Source organism: Chlorocebus sabaeus, chromosome 10, assembly GCF_047675955.1.
Source record: "Chlorocebus sabaeus isolate Y175 chromosome 10, mChlSab1.0.hap1, whole genome shotgun sequence".
Classification (NCBI taxonomy): Eukaryota; Metazoa; Chordata; class Mammalia; order Primates; family Cercopithecidae; genus Chlorocebus; species Chlorocebus sabaeus.
The window spans coordinates 75543518-75553794 of NC_132913.1; the positions used below are offsets into that span (position 1 = coordinate 75543518).

Below are 10277 nucleotides of genomic sequence, written 5' to 3' on the forward strand. Positions count from 1 at the left end.
TACCAACTACGTTACTCTAACCTATTTTTCCCCCAGTATTGTTGCCCACTGGCAATTTTTCCAGTAGGCAGTCTACCTGATAGCATTTCAGAGTCATGCACATATCTCCAACATCCTACATGATCAAGGAATATCGATTGAGGCTCTGACACAATTAATCTGGCTCAACCATTATAACAGGGTCTTGTTTAGTCTGAGAAATATCTTGGTATTAATAAGTCCATTTTCTTTTTTTCCTGGATATAAACAAATAAAAAAAGTTTATGATAATAAAAAGCTCTTCTCCAAAGATGACCGTATCTCTATGTTGTTCACACACAGTCTGCTTCTTATTGAATTTTCTTGTAACGTACTCATATATTGGGATCTATCTTTCAAATGCATTTCCTTAACTTTAATCAAGAATCAATTAGAAATTATTAATCAGTCTGTCATTTATCTGATTTTTTCAATGCAAATGTCTCCTTTGATGGAAGACCCATATCTTCCAAACTGATATCTATTCCCGCAAAATGGGAGACTCAAAATAATGCAAGGCATGGTGCCTACTCAAGAGCTCACAAAACATCCTAGAAATGGAAACTTTATTAAAATGAAAAAAAAAGAGTTCACAAAATATAATACATGAGACTCCATAATGGATAAAACTATACACTTTGGTGGTGTTAGGAGCTGGATTATGTCCTCCCTCCAAATTCATGTGTTGAACTCTAACCCACAGTACCTCAGTATGTGACCATATTTGGAGATAATCTTTAAAGATGTTTCTAAGGTAAAACGGGGATGATTAGTGTAGGCCCTAATCCAATATGGCTGGTGTATTTATAAGAAGTGATTAGGACACAGACACACACAGCAGAAAGACAACGTGAAGACACTTGAAATGAAAATGGCCATCTATAAGCTAAGGAAAGAGACTCAGAAGAAACCAACCCTGATGACACCTTGGTCTCAGACTTACAGCCTCCAGAATTATGGTAGATAGATAGATAGATAATCATAATCAATATGTAGATACATAGATTTTTTTTTTTAACAATTCACTACTGAATGTCATTAGGAGATACGGCCAATCGCAGAGTGAAGCAATAAATTACGATCTATTCTCTTACAGAAGCCAAAAACAGAAATAAGGAGAATATTAATTTAAAATTCAAATTAAGCATGGGGGACACTGCGTGCCCTGATGGGGTGCACAGAGCAAGCGAGGAGGCACAGAGTCGCCGCAGAGCTCAGGGTTTCTTGACGACATGGACAATATAAATTTGAATTCTTGATCCAAGTAAGAGGAAGGAAGTGGCATCCAATCCTCTGAGTTCTGATCTCCCAGCCTTGGCCTGCAAGTTTTTTTGTTTGCTTTCCTGTTGCATCTTTGATACCATTTCCTAGAGGCTGCTCCATGATTTAACTTGAAATTCTGAAATGAAGACGGAGGCAGTGGGAAAAGTCGAAGAACTCATTGAATCTGAAGTCCCACCAGAAACATCTCAACAAGAGACAGCAAAGGAGGAAGATGAATCTGTAGAACTGGAATCTCAAGTGCAGAAGGATGGTGTAGCAGATTCTACAGTTCTTTCTTCAATGCCCTGCTTGTTGACGGAGCTGAGAAGAGACTCTTCTGAGTCTCAGCATCCACAGACAGTGACAAGCCTACAACTGGCCGAGTTATGAGAGTGACTCCTCTAATCACTGCATGCTTTCCCCTTCCTCTAGTGATCACCTGGGTGATTCAGACACGTTGTCTTCCGCAGAAGAGAATGAACCCTCTCAGGCAGAAACGGTGGTAGAAGGAGACCCTTCAGGAGTGTCTGGTGCCACAGTTGGGCGCAAGTCTAGGCGGTCCCGTTTCGAAAGTGAAACATCCACTATGGCTGCCAAGAAAAACTAGCAATCCAGTGATAAACAGAATGGGTTAAAGGTCACGGGAGCCAAAAGCACAAGGAGAGGATCAGGCTACTGAGGCACAAACAGGAGGTTGCTGCAAGGAAGAAATACAACCTGCTGTAGGACAGTAAGTAGTACCAGTGATAGTGACCTGACTTGTGACTCAAGTACGAGCTCATCAGGTGATGATGAAGAGGTTTTAGGGAGCAGCAAGACAATCACTGCAGAGATACCAGATGGACCTCCAGTTGTAGCTCATTATGATATGCCTGACACCAGCTCTGATCCAAAAGTGGTAAATGTGTTGGCAATTTATTGGCAGCTGCAGTAGTTCAAGAGCACAATAATTCTATATGCAGCCAGGACACGGGAGCTACCTGAAGGACCAGCCAGCTTCTACAGGAGCTGAATGCAGAAGCAGGTCATTTGCATCCAGAATTCCTAGCAAGTGATAAAACATCTGCCGGCAATGCACCATTCAATTAAGAAATTAATATTGCCTCTTCAGATAGTGAAGCAGAGATTGGGGGAGTTCAGGAACATGCAAGTTGTGTTCATCCTCGAGGTGGTGTGATTCTGAGTGTTTCTTCATGGAAGCATGGCTCGGACACACAGTATCTTAGCACCAAGCAGACACAGTCATGGAACTGATTGAGCCCCCAGCAGACTTGGGCTTCACCAGCAGAAGTTGTTGACCTTACCTTGGATGAGGATAGCAGGCGTAAATACATACTGTGATACAATGTCACTGTGTTTCTTCTGCACTGTTCCCTTCCAATTCCTCACCTTCTTTGTGACACAGAAGTTCATTGTCATGGCTTCAGCTTCAGAAGCTGTTTGTGGCATTTGTAGGATTCAAACTCATGGAAAATTTCGTCCTCTCCTCCTTTTTTTAATTAAAAGAAGTCACTTAGGAAAAAAATGTAAATTAAATTTAAATAACCTGAAAAACAATGATGTGAGAAAGTCCTAAATTTTTACATTCTGGCATTCAATATAATACTTTTATCCATTTCAGCATCACATAGGCATTTAAAGGGAATTAAATATCTCTGGAACACAAGCAACAAAATTCAAAAAGTTAAACAAGTTAATTAATAATGTGTGAAATATACAAAGTTCAAAAAAATTATTGAGATCAGGCACTGTGGCTCCTGCCTGTAATCCCAAGACTTTGGAAGGCTAAGGCAGGAGGATTGCTGGAGGCCAGGAGTTTGAGACCAGCTTGGGCAACCTAGTGAGACCTTGTCTCTACAAAAACTAAAAATACATAGAAAATAAAATAGTTCTTGCAAAAAAAACAAAGTGTGGAAAAAAAAAAAAACAACACAGTTTACATAGTCTTCTAATTGTAAACTCATTTATTAAAGAAACAAAGGCTTTTTTTTTCTCTTTTCAAAAAGTTTTGGTCCTGTTGATAGCTCCTACCCACTGAGCACTCAGAACACAGAAGAGCCCTATAAGCATGCCACGTGGAGCACAAGAGCATAAGCATGCATGTGGAAGAATTGCTATATTAGTTTCCACTGTCTCAATATTAGACGTAAGGAAAAGAAAGTCACCCCAATCCTTGCACAGCGAGCCATGCAGAAAAAGCACTAGATGCCTGCAAGTCATAAACTGGAATATGAGACCCTCCATCATCAAGTATAGCCAACATTTCCAGGTTTACTTCTATTCCTCACCTTCTCTCTAGCTGTGCATCACTGTTTCATTTTCTAGTTCCTTGCTTTTTTCAATGTTGGCTTTCCCTCCTCTTCCTTCTTATACCTTTTTCTTCATCCACCACTCCATCATCAAATTCACCACTCTCTACAACTCACCACTCCTCCAAGATTTTGCTCAATTTCAAATTCCTCTAGAAAACTTTTGATGTTCTCAAGCCATATATAAATCATTGCACTAGGCTTACACATTTTTTATTTAATCTTTTCTACATCTTAATGGAGCAGGCAGTAAATATTAAATGAAATGTCATGTGCAAATATGCATGGCAATGGCTGAAGCTTAGTGGGCATTCAGTAAACATTATCATTAATATGATGATGATGTCTTAATCCATCTCTTATTCTCTGCTTAGCGTAGTGTTCTGTACATGGCTGATCCTCAATAAATATTTATAGGCTATGTTATAGAAACATATATCTTGTCCAGAGCCTCAAATGTGAAAAAGTAATCTTTTTAAAATTTTATTATTTCAAACTTTCTTTTCCCCCAAGTGGTTGATATGTGTTTTCAGTCAAATTGACTTTTTCTGTCCTTTTCTGAAGCAATGAAAGCAGAATACTTAGCTGTTGAGAGAAAGGTAGGGTAACTGGCAAAATGTATTAGTTAATACATCATTATCCTACTACAAGTGATTATAACTATATTGATTTATTTTCTAAACACTCCATTTAACACTGAATTGTTGAAATTTTGACAATTATAGGAGGCCTTCTCTGGGGAAAGGAATAAAATCTTTTCCTATTTATAAATTCTCCTTATAAACAATTTTTCTTGTGTATATCTTTAGAGATACCTTAAGAATTTCACAACCAGATATAAAAATATGGTTTACTCTTTTTGGAGAGTTATTAGGAAAAGATGGTTATGGCCTGGGAAAAGAAAAAGTAGTAGAATAATGCATAATAAGTACTTATTTTGCCAAAAGGCTTAATACATATTAATAAAAGCGAAACAAAGCAAACCTTGGCCTCAAAATTATATTATTGTAGCATCTATAAGTGCCAAAACTAGCTTGGTCGGGGAGACCCTAACCCAGCGGCGCTAAAGGAATTAAAGACACACACACAGAAATACAGAGGTGTGAAGTGGGAAATCAGGGGTCTCACAGCCTTCAGAGCTAAGAGCCTGGAACAGAGATTTACGCACGTATTTATTGACAGCAAGCCAGTGATAAGCATGGTTCCTATAGATTATAGATTAACTAAAAGCATCTCTTACTGGAAATAAAGGGATGAGTTTGGCTAGTTATCTGCAGCAGGAGCATGTCCTTAAGGCACAGATTGCTCATGCTATTGTTTGTGGTCTAAGAACACCTTTAAGCTGTTTTCCACCCTGGGTGGGCCAGGTGTTCCTTGCTGTCATTCTGGTGAAACCACAACCTTCCAGCGTGGGCATAATGGCCATCACGAACATGTCACAGTGCTGCAGAGATTTTGTTTATGGCCAGTTTTGGGACTAGTTTATGGCCAGATTTTGGGGGCCTATTCCCAACATACAAGGATGGAGGTAAGATGCCTTTTAGAGGAACCAAAACAAATAAGATGAGACTAAGGAAAGCAAGACGCAGTTAGTAGAAAAGGAAAAAATGAATAAAATCCTAGTTTTTGGATATGGAGGCAGAATTCAGCATTTTCTAAGGCAACACCAGAAAACCATGAAACATCTGGGTGGAGGAAAATGAAACAAAATGTATTTTTATTGTTTTCACAAAATACATTTTAGTATGCATATCTGTAGCAAAGTCAAACACTATTACAAACATCTCATTCAAATTAAAGAGCAGGGAGAATCTAAAAATTCTTTTTAAGGAAGTAAGGGACAGTAGTAAATCAATATTCAGATTACTATTTTTGCTATATAAGATATGTAAAATACTGTTGCTATTTTCTGTATTTTATGTGCCAACTATATTGTTTTATTTTAATGGAGGTAAAAAATACAAAGAATATGTACATACAGGTCACTCCAGACTTTTGTCTCTAGCACATTTTTCAAAAGAGTATGAAGATGCTTAACCAAAATTCTTCTAACCAGAAGGTATTCTATTTATTTATTTATTTGTTTGTTTGTTTATTTATTTATTTATATTTTATTTTTATTTTTTGAGATGGAGTCTCATTCTGTCTCCCAGGCTGGAGTGCAGTGGTGTTATCTCAGCTCACTGCAACGTCTGCCTCCAGGGTTCAAGCTATTCTCCTGCATCAGCCTCCCCAGTAGCTGGGATTACAGGCATGAGCCACCACACCCAGCTAATTTTTGTTTTGTTTTTTAGTAGAGGCAGTTTCACCATGTCAGCCACGCCAGTTTCAAACTCCAACCTCAGGTGATCCATCGGCCTTGGCCTCCCAAAGTTCTGGGAATACAGGTGTGAGCCACTGCACCCAGCCCAACAGGGGGCATTTTAAAGACTCTGTCCTCAAGGATAGGGAGGAACTATCACCTAGGATTGAACAGAATTGAAAACAAATTTTTTTTCTGAGAAAATGCAATTTAATTTTTACAGTTAGTATTTAAATAAAATAGAAAATGATGCCATTATTGTTGTGACAACTCAAGAAGTCTAAAAATCGTCATATGTATCTGCTTACTATTTTATCAGTTTTACCTTCTCCTTTTTTTTCTATTTCTGAGTCTAAAAATAACAGTACCTTTAAGCTCATACAATGCCTTCCTCTTAACATTTATGACATCATTCGAAATAATATTATGCAAACTCAACGGCTTTCTCCTAAATGCTATTAGCTTTATCCTAAGTTGTTTCTTTGCTATCATATAAATGTAATGTTTCAGCTGTTAAAATAACAATTTGTCATCTTATTTAGAAGGTTAAAAAATGAAGAATGAGCAGACAAAATTGTAGAAGGTATTATACCATAGTAAGTAGAACTAAGTGGCTCTATTTACCTATGCAACTATAGGTTCAAAGATACCCCTGGTATTCATAATTCAAATTTTCTACTCATGGTTTTTGAGTTTGCTAATTTACTTTGACTGCCTTTGTTAGTTAATAACATCTAAAATTTAGTAAAATCTTGCTGTATGCCAAACATTTTGTCTGCATTATCTCATTTAATCCTCACAATTCCCCAAGAATTACTCTATTTAAAAAATAATAAAACTATGATAAAAAGGAGAGTTACTTTGCCAATGTCATACCAACAGGAAGCTGGGGAACTAGATTCTGAGCCCAAGTCTGTCTGAAGAATGAGCAGAAAAAATTGTAGGAGGTATTATACCTTAGTAAGTAAAACTAAGTGACTGGATTTACCTATGTAACTATAGGTTCAAAGATATCCCTGGTATTCATAATTCAAATTTTCTACTCATGGTGTTAGAGTTTGCTAATTTACTTTGAGAGCCTTTGTTAGTTAATAACATCTAAAGTTTAGTGATATCTTGCTGTATGCCAAACATTTTGTCTACATTATCTCATTTAATCCTCACAATTCCCCAAGCATTACTCTTACTATTTAAAAAACAATAAAACTATGATAAAAAGGAGAGTTACTTTGCCAATGTCATACAGACAGGAAGCTGGGGAACTAGATTCTGAACCCAGGTCTGTCTGATGACAGAATTACAGAATTCAGAATCCATGTTCCTCTATACTCTCTAAAATTTCTCTAGAGTCTTTCATTCCGAAGTGACAATAATCTAAGCCAGCTTTTAAAAAGGAAGAACGGGAAGAGTGTTACTGCCTCAGGGAACCAAATCAAAGAGATGCTAAAATTTGTCTCAAAGGCAAGTAGATTTTGTGCCTGAAGCAATGCCATAAATTTCTGTCCCTTATCTATGACTCTATCAGAGATTCTATTCTTTCCTACAGATGAACTTTTTCCCTTCAGGGGATCACCAATGTATATACTGGTAGGCAATGGTTGTGGTTTATATTAAATATCACCAAAGAAATGAACACTTTCTCATGAAAGTAGAAAATTGGATTAGAGGAGAAGCCAGTATTATGTGGAACCAGTCATTTTGAACATCAAAAGAGGCCCAGAGGGTAGTAGTAGAGGCAATCTAGGAGACAAAAGTCACCTAGTTAATACCTGAGTTAATACACAGGTACTGGAACCTCCTAACTGTGTGATGTTAGCAAATGACTTGGCTTCTCTTAAGTATCAATTTTTTTTTATCTGAGAGTGGTACTGTAAGAACTAAAGTAATTAATGCATAAAATATAATCTTAGTAAAAATCTACGGAGTTTGGATGAACACAAGGATACTGAAAAAAGGCTAATAATTTGATGCCTATTTAAACAGATAATCTTTAAATATTTATTTAGCCTTTTTTGAATTGTTGAATTGGGATAGGGCAAGCATTGTGGGCCACTTCAAGTTCAAATTCAAAAATTTGGATTTATTGCATGCATTAAAATAACACATTACTAGTTTATTGAAATTATTTTTCAATTTTGTTCACCTCTAGACTAGAACATTAATATAGAATGTGATCTGAGAGACCAAAATAGACATCCCTTTGCCAACTAAGACAGACCCTAAAGTGAAGGAAATAGGGTTCAGGGCCCCCCTGGCATGGCAACTTGCTAAATTTCCATGGCCACAAGAAAAACCACAATCTTGATAAACACCTTAACAATAGGAGCTATCAGGCAAATTGTCAGACCCTTCCTAACTGATTTACAACCCAGGCCACTACAACTCTGACTGGGCAGAGGACCAGTCTTACAAACATTCTCTCCTGATAAGCAACTACAGACCTTAAGCCAGTTTTGGCCAGCTTATAAAATTGGCACAAACTGTCTTTGTGTCCTATAGTTCACCTTCTGATGTAAATAACCAAATTCTACCTCATTTTAATGCTAAAATCCCACCCCAAAGTAAACACAGGATGTATGTTACATATACATTTATCCATTTGTGCGTGTGCTCAACTCTCCTCATAAACATGTGTAACTTTTCCACTAAACCTGCTGAATATATATGACCCTATTTTGTAATACAGACCCTGTGAGACATGAAAGCCAACCTGCCCTTTCCCTTTTCGAAGAGAGAGTACCTTCAGTTCACACCAGAGACTGTCTCTCCCTAGTTTGCAAATTGATATCACCAATAAAAACCCCCTTTCTACTACTTAGCCATCTAGTAGTCTTTTGGATGATAGGAGTTAAATTTTTTTTATCTCTAAGAAAAAAGAATAAAAAATGCATGATTTGTTTTCAGAATGTCAGCTGCCTGCAATTGCTAAGTTTCTGTCACTGTCAGCTGGCTGTTTTCAGAATTAGTGGCAAAAAGTAAAGTTGTAACATGTAATTTTTGTATCAGTTAAATATTCAATTAATAAAGTTCAGCATTGTGAGATGTGATTTTGTTGTTATCTCCAATTAAGCAACTTGTCTACAATTTAGAAGGAGCAGGTTGGCGTTACATTTTGCTAGCTACATGAGAATGTGTGTGTCAGAGACGTGTGAACCAGAGCAACTCCATCTTGAATAGGAGCTGGGTAAATGAGGCTGAGACCTACTGGACTGCATTCCCAGATGGTTAAGGCATTCTAACTTACAGGATGAGATAGGATGCCAGCACAAGATATGGGTCATAAAGACCTTGCTGATAAACAGGTTGCAGTAAAGAAGCTGGCGTTACACCACCAAAACTAAGATGGCCACAAGAGTGACCTCTGGTCATCCTCACTGCTACACTCTCACCAGTGCCATGACAGTTTACAAATGCCATAGCAATGTCAGGAAGTTACCCTATATGGTCTAGAAAGGGGAAGCATGAATAATCCACCCCTTGTTTTAGCATATCATCAGGAAATAACCATAAAAATGAGCAACCAGCAGCCCTTGGGGTTGCTCTGTCTATGGAGGAGCCATTCTTTTATTACTTTACTTTCTTAATAAATTTGCTTCAACTTTACTCTATGGACTTGCTCCGAATTCTTTCTTGTGTGAGTTTCAAGAACCCTCTCTTGGGGTCTGCATCAGGACCCCTTTCCTGTAACATCTTTCTGGTGACCGCAGAAGGGACTGTAGTGTGGAAAGCCCCAGTAAGTGGTGGAGTACTATAACATCTTTCTGGCGACCACAGAAGCAACCACAGTGTGGAAACTCCTGACTCAAAGTCTAACTTTGGGTAAATGGTGCAGTCTGGTAACATCTTTCCGGTGACCTACAGACAGGACGATACTGAAGAGACCCCGGCCCAAAGGAAAATCATCTGCACGCACCAATGGGCTGACTTTGGGTAAGTGGGGTGCATATACTAGGGTAAAGGATAGGATTGGGTTAGAAGCCCAACGTAGGGGAGTTAGAGTCTCTCTTAAGACAGAGTGGGTTAAAGGCCCCTCTTAAAACAGACAAGGAAATTTGACCAATTTTGGGTTAGAGGCCCAACTTAGGAGGGTTAGAGTCCCTTCGAAGATTTAGGGGGTTAGAGGCCCCTCCCAGTAAAGTCCCTCTGGGCTAAGATGGGTTTGCCGCTCTGGGATGTTAACTGCTATTCTCTTTGGATCAATCTGCTTTGCACTCTGCTGATGGCTATGGGTGACAGGATTAGGCATGTACAGGATTGTGGGACATTCTGCTCCCCCAAAAGGAGAAACTTGTGAGTGATGGGACTGCTGAAAAAAATCCCTTCACAACAGCAGCCACCTAAACTTTTCAGTGTCGTTGCAATGGGTGGGTTGTTGGACTCCCTGA

The 10277-nt window shown here is 38.3% G+C and overlaps 1 pseudogene; it reads left to right on the forward strand.

Moving 5' to 3' along the window:
• Window positions 1–1422: 1422 nt before the first annotated feature.
• LOC103217498 (protein ARK2N-like) lies at window positions 1423–2653 on the forward strand (annotated as a pseudogene).
• The last annotated feature ends 7624 nt before the right edge of the window (window positions 2654–10277 follow it).